The sequence below is a fragment of the Neomonachus schauinslandi genome, chromosome 10, assembly GCF_002201575.2.
Source record: "Neomonachus schauinslandi chromosome 10, ASM220157v2, whole genome shotgun sequence".
Taxonomy (NCBI): Eukaryota; Metazoa; Chordata; class Mammalia; order Carnivora; family Phocidae; genus Neomonachus; species Neomonachus schauinslandi.
Window position 1 is genome coordinate 67029809 of NC_058412.1, and position 16410 is coordinate 67046218.

The window sequence follows — 16410 nt, forward strand, 5'->3', positions numbered from 1 at the left end:
GTTGATGGTTTCCTTTGCTGTGCAAAAGCTTTTTATTTTTGTGTGGTCCCAATTGTCTATTTTTGCTTTTGTTTTCCTTGCCTAAGGAGACATATCCATAAATATACTGCTAGGGCTGATATCCAAGAAATTACTGCCTATGTTTTCTTTTAGGAGTTTTATGGCTTCAGGTCTCACATTTAGGTTTTAACTCATTTGAGTTTATTTTTGTGTGTGATGTGGTCCAGTTTTACTTTTGCATGTAACTGTTCAGTTTTCCCAGCACCATTTATTGAAGAGAAAGTCTTTTCCTCTTTGTCTGTTCTTACCTCTTTTCTTCATAGATTAACTGATCATATAAGTGTGGGTCTATTTCTGGGTCTTTATTCTGTTCCATTGATCTATGTGTCTATTTTTGGGTTAGTACCCTACTGTTTTGATTACTAGAGCTTTTTAGCATATCATGAAATCTGGGAGTCTGATATCTCCAGCTTTGTTCTTTCTCAAGATTTGCTTTGACTGTTTGGGGTCTTTTGTGGTCCCATAAAAATTTTAGGATTATTTGTTCTAGTTCTATGAAAAATGCTCTTAGTATCTTGATGAAGATAATATAAGATTTACTCTTTTAGCAACTTTCCAATATAAAATACAGTATTGTTAACTACAATCACCATGCTGGACATCATATACCTATGACTTAAATCTTAAAAAAAAAAACTTAGTTATATTTATTTGAGAGAGAGAGAGAGAGAGAGAGAAAGAGAGTGCATGCAGAGGGTGTGAGCAGGGAGAGGGGCAGAGGGGGAGAGAGGGAGATCCCAAGCAGACTTCCCATGGAGCACAGAGCCTGATGTAGGGCTTGATTTCACGACCCTGAGATCATGACCTGAGCCAAAATCAAAAGTCAGATGCTTAACTGACTGAGCCACCCAGGCACCCTGACTTATAGCTAAGTTTGTACCCTTTGACCACTTTCACCCATTTTGCTAACTCTCTACCCCCACCTCTGACAACTACAAATCTGATCTTACAGTTTTTGTCTTTCTCTGACTTACTTCACTTAGCATAATGCAAATCAAATTAAATGCAAATCAAAACCACAATAAGATCACCTCATACTTACTGGAAAGGCGATCATTAAAAAAAGACAAGAGATGAGAAATGCTGAGAGGATGTGGAAAAAAGGGAACCCTAGTACACTGTTGGTGGGACTGTAATGTGGTGCAGCCACTATGAAACAGAAAGCATTAAAATTAAAAAATTAAAAATACAACTATCAAATGTTCCAGCAATTCCACTTCTGGGTATATATCTCTGAATGTAGTGAAATTACTAACCCCAAGAGAAATCTTTACCCCCGTGTTCACTGCAGTATTATCTATAATAGCCAAGACATGGAACAAAACTGTCTATCAACAGAAGAATGGATAAAAACCAATGTGATACACATGCACACCCCCCCACACACAATGGAATACCATTCATCTATAAAAAGGATATCTTGCCATTTTTGACAACATGGATGGAACTTGAGGGTACTATGCTAAGTGAAATAAATCAGACAGAGACAAACAAATACTATATGATCCTTTAGCGTATTTGGGAAAGATGAGGGAAAGCTTATGGGAGGAGAAGATGGGATTGACCACAGTGATCCCAAATTCCTGTTACTGTTCTGCTCAACCACAGTTGATTTCTTCACTGCTGGTTTCAGCCTAGAACTCACAGACTCAGCACCTTTCCATGCAGTTCTGTAACAAAACAGACTCCTCTTCAGGCCTCGTTTTTGGGATAGCCATATATGCTTATATGCCGGAGATGATCCAGTTTTTGCCAGCTAGATTGGCATATTTATTAATTGTACTTACTTTCTCTCTGTAAAATGTCCCTGCTTAGAAAACAAAGTATATAGTCACTCTACTGATTTCCCTTTATATTGACATTCCTCACTTCTACCTACACCACCACTACACAGATCTGTCACGATAGTCCAGATTTCCTAAATTATAGGAACATAAAAAGAGCAAAGACTATGTTAGAGAATTGCAAAAGAAATACAACACGTGTGATTTTCCTTATAGTCCAAGAGAAAAAGACATATATGTATATTTATAGGGTTCACCCATAGATGCACCCCAGTTTCTAATGTTTTTCCCATCCTAAAGATCGCACTCGCTGTGTGTGTGTGTGTGTGTGTGTGTGTGTGTACATGGGCAGGTACAAATGAGGTCAAGCTCCATGTTATTCTGTTTTTTTTTTTTTAAAAGATTTTATTTATTTGACAGAGAGAGACACAGCGAGAGAGGGAACACAAGCAGGGGGAGTGGGAGAGGGAAAAGCAGGCTTCCTGTGGAGCTGGGAGCCCGATGCGGGGCTCAATCCCAGGACCCTGGGATCATGACCTGAGCCGAAGGCAGACGCTTAACGACTGAGCCACCCAGGCGCCCCTCCATGTTATTCTAAATATACACACAATCTGAATGCAAATAACCTATGATAGATGAGTGCAGACACAACTTTATGACAGATTCCCTAGGCTCCTTTTCCAATCACAATACCATGGGGAGACCTGACTTCACAGAAATCTTGTCTCCTCAGCCTTCCACAGCCACCATCAGAGCATTATGAGCTACCTGCTCAATCAGACCCCACATACCTCCTCATGGGGGAATCTCACTACCAGGTCACCTCTCTTCTCCCAGAAATACTCAGCAAACAGACTGGTACCCATGTAGGCATTTCCCAAGTCCGATTTAGTTAATAGATTACAAACTACATTTGAGGATGAAACAGGGAGGGGGTGCTAAGGAGACTCCAGCTCAACAGTCCAGCATGGATTATTGGTGTGCTAAATCCAGTCTTCTTATAGGATTTAACACTGTGAACTGACTTTATTGTTTCTTTAAACATCCAGCAAATAAATGTTCAAACACATCCTCACATACATATGCACATGTACACAAAACCATCCCAAGATAATCACCAGTTCTCAGAAACAGCACAATTTCGATTCAAAAGGAGAGAGAAAAAAGCCTATCTAACTTCCCTGCAGTTGGTGAGGCTATCTGACACCCACAGTGGAGGTAGGGTGCTATAGATTTATTCTGAGTAATGTCAGTTGTATTTCCCAATCCTGCCTATTTATGTCCCCTTAGGCCTGCAAAGATTAAGAAATAAACATAAAACATTATAAAGTCCCTGAATATCTTCTCCATTAGAGTCCCAAAGATTCAGCTAATGATTTGATATTACAACCTGGGAGGACCAGAAGTGGATAAAGGGTGCCCGTTTATCCCTGAGCCACTATCTCGAGGAATGATGTCATTTATATTGATATGGCAAACAAATAGAAAGGTGAAAAAAAAAATCTTCTATTTCTCTACTTTTTAAATTTCTATATTTTCTCTTCCATTTCAACTACTCCCGCTTTAAGTACATCTACATGACACTGGATGTTATATGTAAATAAGTAGTCAGTAGACAATGCCATGAAATATAAAAAGAGGGAAAAAAAAGGCTTACAGTCACTTAATGCTTTCTGGTACAAAAAGACAGTATGAACTATATTCCTTATCAGGTGGGTCAGCCCCCATCTAAACACAGAAATTTTCATTCCCACCAAAAATGTGAGTTAGCATGGGAGAGTGGATAAGACACAATGAAGTAAAGGAGGTATGGATAAAAGTCCTGGGACTGCCACTTATTCCCTCTGTAACACTGGGTAACTTACATTTTTCTGGGCTTCCACCATCTTAGCTTAGGATGCATATAATATTCTTCATCTTAAAACGTTCTTAGGATCATTAAACCAGAAAGCAAATACAAAACATTCAGCAGTATGTGTGGTGTACTTGCCCTGCCAAAATATGTGCCATGGGACAGTCTCACCTGGTATCTCAAACTCCACATGGCCAAAAATGAGCCTACAATCTTTGCTCCAACCCACTTCTTGATAAAAACATCTTGTGATCAACCTTTGTGAATCATCAGTGGTAGTTTCTTCCCTCTTACATTACATCTCATCAGTCAGCCAATTTGGGGTCCACTTCAAAAACAACGGTCCTATTTTTTCTCCTCCTCTTCCCATGGCCACTGCCTTAGTTCAGGTCTCCATCATCTCTTGTTGGGGTTACTGCAGTTTTCACTAGTCTTCCTGACTCCGGTCTCTACACTTTTTAGCTCTTCCTTCCAATCCTCCTAGAGTGATCTTTGTGAACCACAAATCTGATCATTTACTTGCCCTCCTTGAAATAATTCAATGACTCCCCTTTGCCTATACAATTATTTTCTGCTTAGGCAGGTTTACGTAGAATGTTTATTGGCCCCATCTGACAGTCATTTTTCCGCCAGTTCACGACAAGTACACTCTAGGCAGCTATAAGTTGTTCTTCCCCAAATGTGGCACACTTGCTCAAGCCCCTGGGCCTTTGTACATGCTCTTTCCTTTAAAATGCTTTTCCTTTGTGCTATTCAGCTGTTGAAACTAAATCATTCTTTGAACTCAACTTGAAAGACTATACCAGAGTCAAATGCGTAGTCTTATAATCTTTTTCTTTAGTTTTTTTTATTATTATGTTATGTTAGTCACCATACATTACATCATTAGTTTTTGATGTAGTGTTCCATGATTCATTGTTTGCGTATAACACCCAGTGCTCCATGCAGAACATGCCCTCCTTAATACGCATCACCAGGTTATCTTAAGCTACTTGTACAGAAGTTTGCTATAGCAGTATGTAGTTATATTCAAATTCTGCCTAACTAACGAAAGAGCCTGAGTATTTTGTGTTTGAATCTCAGTATCTAGTGCAGCACCTCGCCAGGTTCACTGCCTGTAATGGGTGAACATGTGAGTGCATGAACAAGTGGAGATGGAAATACTCATTTGAGCTGACATGTGTCACAGGCATCACTGTAAAAGAAGGGCTGGTAGTTATGAAGCGAAAATGCTAGGGACACATGAACCTGAAGGCTGGAAAGAATGATAACTACCATACCAGAAAAGAAATGTCAAAATGAGTTTGCAGTATTTATTTTAAATGCACCCAGCCTGTTTTGATTCTGAGAGAGAGATTTTGCTACTGTGTTTATCAAATGCATAAGTCAAACAGAGAATGTACAGGGCTGTCATCAGTTACCCTGAAATGACCTTCTAGGAAGCAGTATATTAGTGTGGAAGAACTTGCCAATGACACAAACGGTGGGGTGTTCCTAGTGCATTCATTCAAGAGATATTTTTCTGGGAATAGAATATATGCTGTATAAAATCAGTGACTTCCTAGAAGGACTCCTATGACTCAGGATATAACTGTACTCATGGCTCAGATTCATTACAGAGAAAATATACAAAGCAAAATCAGCAAAGTACAAAGGCACATTGGGGAAAAGTTTGGAGGAAACTAGGCACAAGCTTCCAAGAGTCCTCTCCCAAGGCATTCACACAGAATGTGCCTCATTTCTCCAGGAACAAGGTATAACAACAGGTAAGACTGGCTAACCTCAGTGTTCTTATGGTTGACAATAGGATTATGCAGAGGGGGAGAGAAGTGGTCACACTGTTGAAACAATGTTACCAAAGGAAGGCTACAAGTAAAATTATCCAAAAAGAATACAAAGATCTTGCACTGCAATATATGTTCAGAACCAAAGCTTCATGATTTGTGATTCTCATTCACTTCAAGTCCCAACATTTCTAAGAACCATCTTCTGTTTCCTCATAATTTATCTTTGGGAATAAACATGTATATTACCCCCTCAGTCATTAGTATTCATAGCATTTGTAATTTCTGCCCTCCACTGAGAAATAACTATACTTAATGCAGTTATTTCCTACATGACTAACTGGCTCCTAGACAACAGATACTACTTGAGCCCTCCTAAGTTAAGAAACTCTTAAGAGCTATACCAGGGGTGAGCAAAATACAGCCCCCTGTGCCCAAACTAGCCCAAAGTGTATTTTCGTAAATACAGTTTTATTAGAACAGTGTGGGGTTTCCATTCATTTACATATTGTTTATGGCTGCTTTCTTCCTCAGTGGCAGAGCTGAGTATACACATACCTCATCTAGTCATGCTACATTTTATTGCACTTTGCAGATATTGCATTTTGTTTGTTTTACAAATTGAAGGTTTGTGGCAACCCTGTGTGGACTGTCTTTTGGTACCATTTTTCCAACAGCATTTGTTCACTTCATGTCTCTGTGTCACATTTTGGTAATTCTTGCAATATTTCAAACTTTTTCATTAGTGTTGTATTTTTTTCTGGTGATGAGTGATTTTTGAGATTAACTATTATAATTATTTTGGGGTGACACAATCCTTGCCTATATAAGACAGGGAACTTAATGGATAAATGCATGTATTCTGACTGCTCAGTTGACCACTGGTCCCGTATCTCTCTTCCTCTCCTTGGGCCTCCCTATCCTCTGAGACACAGTATTGAAATTAGGCCAAGCAATAAACCTACAATGGCCTCTAAGTGTTCAAGTGAAAGAAAGAGTTGCACATCCCTCATTTTAAATCAAAGCAAGAAATAAACTTAGTGAAGAAGGCAAGTCAAAGGCTCAGAGAGCCGGAAAGCTGTCCTCTTGTGTCAAATAGTTGGCCAGGTTGTGAATGCAAAGGAAAAGTTCTCAAAGCAAATCAAAAGGGCTACTCCAATGAACACATGAATGGTAAGAAAGTGAAACAGCCTTACTGCTGATATAGAGAAAGTTTTAGTGGTCTGGAGAGAAGATCAAACCAGCCATAGCATTTCTTTAAGCCAAAGCCTAATCCAGAGCAAGGCCCTAACTGTTCAATCCGATGAAGGCTGAGAGAGGTAAGGAAGCTACAGAAGAAAAATGTGAGGCTAGGAGAGGTTGGTTCATGAAATTTAAGGGAAAAAATGGTCTCTTTGACCTAAATGTGTGAGGTGAAACAGCAAATGCTGACAAAGAACCTACAGCAAGTTTACCCAGACTGTGTAGCTGAGATAGTGAATGAAGGCGACTATACAAAACAACATTTTCCAATGTAGACAGAATTACCTTCTATTGGAGGATGATGCCACCTAGGACTTCCATAGCCAGAGAGGAAAAGTCAACCCCTGGCTTCAAACCTTCAAGGGACAGGCTCAAATACAGCTAGTGACTCTAAGTTGAAGTCAATGCTGTTTTATCATTCCAGAGATCCTAGGGCCCTTAAAAATTATGCTAAATCCACTTTGCCTGTGCTCTATAAATGGAACACCAAGTCTTGGATGATAGCACATCTGTTTACAATGTGGTTTATTGAATATTTTAAGCCCACTGTTAAGACCTACTGCTCAGAAAAAAAGATTCCTTTCAAAAAGAGATTCCTTTCAAAATATTACTACTCATTGACAATGTACCTGCTCACCTCAGAGCTATGTACAATGATATTAATGTTGTTTTCATGCCTGCTTACACAACATCCATTCCAGAGCTCATGAATCAAGGAGTCCTTTTGACTTTCAAATATTATTTAAGAAATGCATTTCTTAAAGCTATAGCTGCCATAGTGATTCCTCTGGTGGATCTGGGTTAAATAAGCTGAAACACTTCTGGAAAGATGACCATTCTAAATGCCACTTAAAACATTTGTGGTTCATAAGAAGAGATCAAGATATCACATTAAGAGGAGTTTGAAAGAAAGGAATCCAAACCTCATGGAGGACTTTTGGGGGTTCATGACTTCAGTGTAAGAAGTAAACACAGATGTGGTGGAAATAGCAAGAGAACTAGAAGTGGATCCTGAAGATGGGACTGAATGGCTGCAATCCCATGATCAAACTTGAATGGATGTGGAGTTGCTTCTTATGGACGAGCAAAGAAAGTGGTTTTTTTGTTTCTTTCTTTCTTTCTTTTCTTCTCTAAGATTTTATTTAGTAGGCAGAGCGGTAGACAGAGGGAGAGGGAGAAGCAGGCTTTCCATTGAACAGAGAGCCCGATGTGGGGCTCGATCCCAAAACCCTGGAATCATGACCTGAGCTGAAGGCTGATACTTAACCGACTGGGCCACCCAGGCACCCCAAGAAAGTGGTTTCTTGAGATGGATTCTGCTCCTGGTGAAGATGCTGTGAAGATTATGGACATGACAGCAAAGGATTAAGATAAACTTAGTGGATAAAGCAGTGGCAGGGTTTGAGAGGATGGACTCCAATTCTGAAGGTAGTTCTATTGTGGGTAAAATGCTATCAAACAGCATCACATGCTAAAGAGAAATGTACGTGAAAGGAAGAGTCAATCAATGCAGCCTCACTGTTGCCTTATTTTAAGAAATTGCCACAGCCCCAACATTCAAACACCACCCTGATCAGTCAGCAGCCATTGACACTGAACCAAGACCCTTCACCAGCAAAAGGGTTTGAACTCACTGAGAGCTCAGATGATGGTTAGCATTTCTTACCAATAAAGTGGTTTTTTTTAAAGATTTTATTTATTTATTTGAGAGAGAGAATGAGATAGAGAGAGCATGAGAGGGGGGAGGGTCAGAGGGAGAAGCAGACTCCCTGCCGAGCAGGGAGCCCGATGCGGGACTTGATCCAGGGACTCCAGGATCATGACCTGAGCCGAAGGCAGTCGCTTAACCAACTGAGCCACCCAGGCGCCCCAATAAAGTGTTTCTTAATTAAGTTATGTGCATTATTTTTAGACATAATGCCACTGCACACTTAATAGACTACAGTATAGTGTAAACCTAACTTTAATATACACTGACAAACCACAAAAATTTATTTGACTTACTTCACTGTGATATTTGCTTTCTTATCATATTTATCTTATTGCAGTGGTCTGGAATCAAACCCACAGTATCCCCAAGACATGCCTGTAGTTGTGATAGAGACAGTACGGCTTGTAGCACCTACGAGATTTACTATCTGGCTCTCTACAAACGTTTGCCAGCCCTTCTACTGCAGGCTCCAGGCTATAAATGGAGATTGCTGGAAACCCATTTTTATAACATAAAAATACCAAAATAGATCACAGCCACAGACTACAAGAAAAAAAAATTAAATGTATTTAAAAAAAATTAATATGTCAAATTTAGGTAGGATACAAACACTACAGCTTAAGAGATTCCTTTTTGGTAGCAGATTTCTGAATGAGCAGAAAGGGCCTGGGCCTTATGAAAGAAGAGCCATTAAATATAAACAATGCTTTCTCTTCCAGAACTGTGTAGCAAGCAGAGCCTTTCCTCATTGCTCCAAGAATTTTCAAGCTGCGTTAAAATTAACATTTTCTCCTAAAAAATTATTTTATGACTTTATGCCCACTAATTACCTTATAAAGTTTTGAGGTGCTAAATTCCAGTGAGAGATAGTTTCCTCACTGTCCTCGTAACTGTCCTTGGTTGAAATGTAGCAGAAGACTGAGTATTATAGATTTACTCAGTACTGGCATCAATGTTAGTTATCTTATGGACATTATTACAGTTCTGGTTAATATTTTGGGGGTCTCATCAGAATTACAATGGTCTTAAGCACACAGAGGAGAAGTAGAAGTACAGGACGAAGAAGGGGTTGCCCATTCAGAGAATGGGTTTATTCTCTGCTGTAACTCTAGCTTTTCAAGGATCCCATGACCTAAATTCTTCTTGTCAGAGTCAGACTTTCATCACTCCCTTATATATCTATTAATTTTTTATTGTAATAGCTGTACATCAAAAATGCTATATCGTGAAATAGATGTTATAGAAAATTCTATTTGTCCTAAAGGAGAATTCAGACACTGCCCACTTGTTTTTTTTTTTTTTGCCATCACCTACACTTTTTCAGTCTGCCCTACATTTGGGTCTCAGGAGAGTGATATCTCCACATGGATCCTGCCCACACACTCCTACACTGCTGCTCTGGATCCTCACTGACAGATCTGGGTTGGCATTTTTCTGTTCTGGCTGCATACCCTTATGCTATTGTTTGGATAAGGGGAGGAAACAACGGTTTCATTTTACATATTCAGCACCTCTGATCTTGAGCAAGAGCAAAAGTGTTGAGAACTGTTCTTACCCATTTGCAGAACCTCCAAATCTGTTACAGGGCATATCATTCCCATGAGGAAGGAGGCCTATGTGTTTTCTCCCCAATGTTTCCCAGCATCCAAGAGAGGGAGAGCCCAGACATGGGGCAAATTACCTTGCAAGTGGTGGTTGAGAAATCTCAGGATAGAGCCTTAGGGAAATCAGGAGAAGTTTAATCTTTAAAAACTAAATACGTGAATGATCTTTTATTCGAAGACTAAACAATAATATAATAATAGTAGTAGCAGCAGCAGCAATCATAATGTTAACAATAATAATAATTCTGGATAAAATATTAAGTCCTTAAGTTTGGTCAAGCATTATATCAAATTATATTGATAAATGGACAGGAAACTACAGTCCATGGACTGTTTACTCCTTTTTGTAAATAAAGTTTTATTGGTGCACAGCCACAGTCATTTGCTTATGTATTATCTATAGCAGCTTTTCCTCTATAGTGGCAGAGTTACAGTAGCTACAGCATGAACCATATACGCCATAAAGCCTAAAATATTTACTGTCTGGCTCTTTACAGAAAAGTTTGCTGAACCCCGATACAGATTTTTTTCAATTGATTCATGGGAGAACCATATGACTTAGATACTATTAATATTCTCATATGAATGTAGAAATCGAAATTCAAAGTAGAGTGAACATTCCCATGGTCACCAAGTTGGTGGGATTTGATGTGTCCAATGCCATCACCCCGTAAGGCATCACAAGCTTTTACAGTGACCTTAGGCAACTTACTTTACCTCCCTGATCCTCTGCTTCCTCCTGAACAAAGGAAGGTTTTGGGTTACATGGCAGCCATGGTGTTTTCCCTCTGTAAACTTTGTGCATGTCCAGCCTGCTTTGTCATTTCACACAGCAAAGATCAAGTCAGAGTTTGCTAGAAGCATGATATCCATTTATGTCAAAGGAGATTTTCCAAATGCTACTCAGGAAAGGGATTTCACAGAAGTAACTAGAGGAGTAAAATGAAATCATCACTGTTGTACCAAGAAATGATGCCAGAGGCCTATTCTCTGTCATTACATCACACGAATGCCTTGTTCTCCATAGTACCATGAATCAGTTAATAGTTCTAGGATAGCAGTTCTGACCAATATCTATAAAATACAAAAATCAGCCTTGGGAATCCTAAGGTAGGCTACAAGAGAACTTCCAACAGACTTGTCAGGCTTTCATATGAGCAGCGTAGTTTCCTAAGCACTCCCTTTACTTCAGTCCATCTGTACTCATAGGGGACTACATCCGCCATGCTGTGGCCCATTTGCTCAGAGATCCATTCTCACTTTCACTGGCTCTGTCCACATCACAGAGGTGCTGCCCCTGCAGGTGTGTTTCCTAGGCCCAAAGTCATTGCTGTTTCACATGGAAAGCACTGAGTGAGAGATAGAAAAAAAATTCCTCCTGTGTGCTCTCTCTCTCTCTTCCTCTCTACTTTGGACATCATCTCTGGTAGTGAGTGTTTCTTCTCCATGGTTCCAGCTCATTTCCTGCAAGAAAGACTGATCGCAATTCCAGCTTCTTCTCCTGTCATTAACTCCTGGGCTCCAGCAAACCTCTTCTACTCTGGTTAATCTCTGATTCTGTGTGTACTTTTTTGGCTTCTTGGTGATCATGTCACCTGTATAACTAGGTCTCTGCATGAAATCCCCCTTATTTTAAACACTTACAAATTCATATGTTTTCCTAGATTTCCTCTAACAAATATATAACACTTGGTCAGATTCAAACCACCCAGGATTCTGTCACAAGCAGCAGTCTCAACAGACAAGCCTCTAAATGTTCATGTTTTTCCTGTTCAACTTCAACCCAATCTTCAGGATGAGCCCCATTTCTCTCAACAGCTCTGACCATGCATACACTTGTCTAAACCTCTGAATTTAATGAAAAGTTTTCCAATGAAGATGCATTAATTGTCATAACTGACAACATACAAAGAAGTATAGCACTAATACTCACTGTCCAGGAATTTTTAAGTCTCTCTAGGCAGATAATGATATATTAATATTAAAACAATTAAGGGGGAGGAGGAGCAAGATGGCAGAGGAGGAGACCTAAATTTCATCTGGTCCCAGGAATTCAGCTGGATAGGGATCAAACCATTCTGAACACCTACGAACTCAACAGGAGATCAAAGAAAAGAATAGCAGCAACTCTCTGAACAGAAGAGTTCAGAAAAGCGTCCACTTTCTGGAAGATAGGATGTGAGGAGAAGTGAATTGGAGGTGATACTCAGGAAGACAGATGGCGGGGGGAGGGAGCCTCTGTCAGCTGCTACTGGCAAGTGATAGAGCCGCAGAGCACAAAATCAGAACTTTTAGAAGTCGGCTCCACTGAGGGATGTCACTCCAGTGGCTAAGCAGGGGGCGGAACCCTAGCTGGGACAGTGCGGTCTCAGGACCCTCAGGGGGTGCCTGAGTGCAGAGCTCCCAGGTATCGGAGTGGGAAAGCCAGCTGCAGAGACGGAGCCGAGGCGCAGGCTCTCAGCTCAGGGTTGCCATAAACCGTGATCCACGGCACAGTCAGGCCACTGCTCCTCCAGCAGGGACCCAACAAGTGGCAGATCTGGGGAGACTCCCCTTCCTCCCCCGGGAGGAGCAGTGCAGGAGTGCACTGCAGGGATCTGCTGGGTTTGGAGACTCCACATGGGGTCAGATGCCAGAGATAGAAATGCTCCGTCGAAGGCTGGGTGAGCACAGAGTGCGGCCGGAGACCGGGGAGGCAGGAGTGACTGACTGCTTTCCTCTGGGGGCTCACTGAGGAGCGGGGCTCCGAGTTCTCAGCTCCTCTGGGGAGGAGAATGGGAGGCTGCTATTTTCACTCCCGTCCTCCAAAGGTGTACAGAAAGCTGGCAGGGAACAAAAGCTCTGGAGAGCAAACCCGAGCAGATTACTTAGCCCGGACCGGCAAGGGTGGGGCAATTCCGCCTCCAGCAAAGACATTTGGGAACCACAGCAACAGGCCCCTCCCCCAGAAGCTCAGCAAGAACAGCCAGCCAAGACCAAGTTTACTGATCAATGAGACAGCAGAACTCCAGCACTAGGGGAATACTGCACATAGAATTCATGGCTATTTTTCCCCTGATTCTTTAGTCTTTCAAAGTTAATTTTTTTTAATTTTCTTTTTTCTTTTTCAATTTTTTTTTGAATTTTTCTTTTTCCATTTTTCAACCAACATCTTATCAATCCCTTTTTTAAAAATCTTTTTTTATTTTTCATTTTTAGAGTCATATTCTATCCCTTCGTTATAGTTAACCTTATTTTAGGTATATATATAAGTTGTTCTCTAAAATTTTGGGATACAGTTTCTTCTAACAAAATATACCCTAAATCTCTAGTGTATGGCTTTGTTCTAGTCTCCTGCCTGATTACATTCTTTTTTTTTCCCAAACAACTTATCAATTCCTTTTATAAAATCTTTTATAACTTTCATCTTTACAGTCATATACTATCCCTTCATATTTACCTTTATTTTTGTACATATATAAGTTTTTCTTTCTTTAAAATTTTGGGAGGCAGTTTCTTCTAAAAGACCAAAATATGCCCAAAATCTAGCGTGTGGCACTGATCTATTCACCAGACTGATCATATGTGATCATATTCCTTTTTTTTCTTTTTCTTTTTCTTTTTTCTTTCTTTCCCTTTCTTTCCCGCCCAGTTTCAGGTCTCTTCTGATTTGTTTAGTGTATATTTTTCTGGGGTTATTGTTGCCCTGTTAGCATTTTGTTCTCTCATTCATCTATTCTCTTCTGGATAAAATGACAAGATGGAAAAAATCACCTCAAAAAAAAAGAAAAAGAACAAGAGGCAGCACCGACTGCCAGGGACCTAATCAATACGGACATTAATAAGATGTCGGAATTAGAGTTCAGAATGATGATTAGAAAGATACTAGCTGGGCTTGAAAAAAGAATGGAAAATACTAGAGAAACCCTTTCTGGAGAAATAAAAGAACTAAAATCTAACCAAGTCAAAATCAAAAGGCTATTAATGAGATGCAATAAAAAAGGGAGGCTCTAACTGCTAGGATAAAGGAGGCAGAAGAAAGAATTAGAAGAAACTGAGAAAAAGAGAGATAAACAACTACTGGATCACGAGGGCAGAATTTGAGAGATAAGCGATACCTTAAGATGAAACAGTATTAGAATAATTGGGATCCCAGAAGAAGAAAGAGAGAGGGGGGCAGAACGTATATTGGAGCAAATTACAGTAGAGAACTTCCCTAATTTGGGGAAGGAAACAGGCATCAAAATCCAGGAGGCACAGAGAACACCCCTCAAAATCAATAAAAATAGGTCAACACCCCGACATCTAATAGTAAAACTTACAAGTCTCAGAGACAAAGAGAAAATCCTGAAGGCAGCTTGGGACAAGAGATCCATAACCTACAAAGGTAGAAACATTAGATTGGCAACAGACCTATCCACAGAGACCTGGCAGGCCAGAAAGGACCGGCCTATTATCAGAGCACTAAATGAGAAAAATATGCAGCCAAGAATACTCTATCCAGCTAGGCTGTCATTGAAAATAGAAGGAGAGATAAAAAGCTTCCAGGAAAACAAAACCTAAAGGAATTTGCAAACATGAAACCAGCCCTACAAGAAATCTTGAAAGAGGTCCTCTAAGCAAAGAGAGAGCCTAAAAGCAACATAGACCAGAAAGGAACACAGACAATATACAGTAACAGTCACCTTACAGGCAATACAATGGCACTAAATTCCTATCTTTCAATAGTTACCCTGGATGTAAATGGGCTAAATGCCCCAATCAAAAGACACAGGCTATCAGATTGGATTAAAAAACAAGACCCATCGATATGCTGTCTGCAAGAGACTCATTTTAGACCCAAAGACACCCCCAGATTGAAAGTGAGGGGGTGGAAAACCATTTACCATGCTAATGGACACCAAAAGAAAGCTGGGGTGGCAATCCTTCTATCAGACAAATTAGATTTTAAGCCAAAGACTATAATAAGATATGAGGAAGGACACTATATCCTACTTAAAGGGTCTATCCAACAAGAAGATCTAACAATTGTAAATATCTATGCCCCTAACACGGGAGCAGCCAATTATATAAGGCAATTAATAACAAAAGCAAATAAACACATCGACAGCAATATAATAATAGTGGGGTACTTTAACACCCCCCTCACTGAAATGGACAGATCATCTAAGCAAAAGATCAACAAGGAAATAAAGACTTTAAATGACACACTGGACCAAATGGACTTCACAGATATATTCAGAACATTCCATCCCAAAGCAACAGAATACACATTCTTCTCTAGTGCCCATGGAACATTCTCCAGGATACATTACATCCTAGGTCACAAACCAGGTCTCTACTGGTACCAAAAGACTGGGATCATTCTCTGCATATTTTCAAACCACAATGCTTTGAAACTAGAACTCAATCACAAGAGGAAAGTCAGAAAGAACTCAAATACATGGAGGCTAAAGAGCATCCTACAAAAGAATGAATAGGTCAACCAGGAAATTAAAGAAGAATTAAAAAAATTCATGGAAACCAATGAAAATGAAAACACAACTATTCAAAATCTTTGGGATGCAGCAAAGGCAGTCCTAAGAGGAAAGTATATAGCAATACAAGCCTTTCTCAAGAAACAAGAAAGGTCTCAAGAACACAACCTAACCCTACACCTAAAGGAGCTGGAGAAAGAACAGCAAATAAAGCCTAAACCCAGCAGGAGAAGAGAAATAATAAAGATCAGAGCAGAAATCAATGAAATAGAAACCAAAAGAACAGTAGAACAGATCAACAAAACTAGGAGCTGGTTCTTTGAAAGAATTAATAAGATTGATAAACCCCTGGCCAGACTTATCAAAAAGAAAAGAGAAAGGACCCAAATAAATAAAATCATGAATAAAAGAGAGATCACAACCAACACCAAAGAAATGCAAACAATTATAAGAACATATTATGAGCAACCATATGCCAGCAAATTAGATAATCTGGAAGAAATGGATGCATTCCTAGAAATGTATAAACTACCAAAACTGAACCAGGAAGAAATAGAAAACCTGAACAGACCTATAACCACTAAGGAAATTGAAGCAGTCATCAAAAATCTCCCAACAAAGAACCCAGGGCCAGAGGGCTTCCCAGGGGAATTCTACCAAACATTTAAAGAAGAATTAATACCTATTCTTCTGAAACTGTTCCATGATATACAAATGGAAGGAAAACTTCCAAACTCATTTTATGAGGCCAGCATTACCCTGATCCCAAAATCTGACCAAGACCTCACAAAAAGGAGAATTACAGACCAGTATCCCTGATGAACATGGATGCAAAAATTCTCACCAAAATACTAGCCAATAGGATCCAACAGTCCATTAAAAAGATTATTCACCACGACCAGGTGGGATTTAACTCT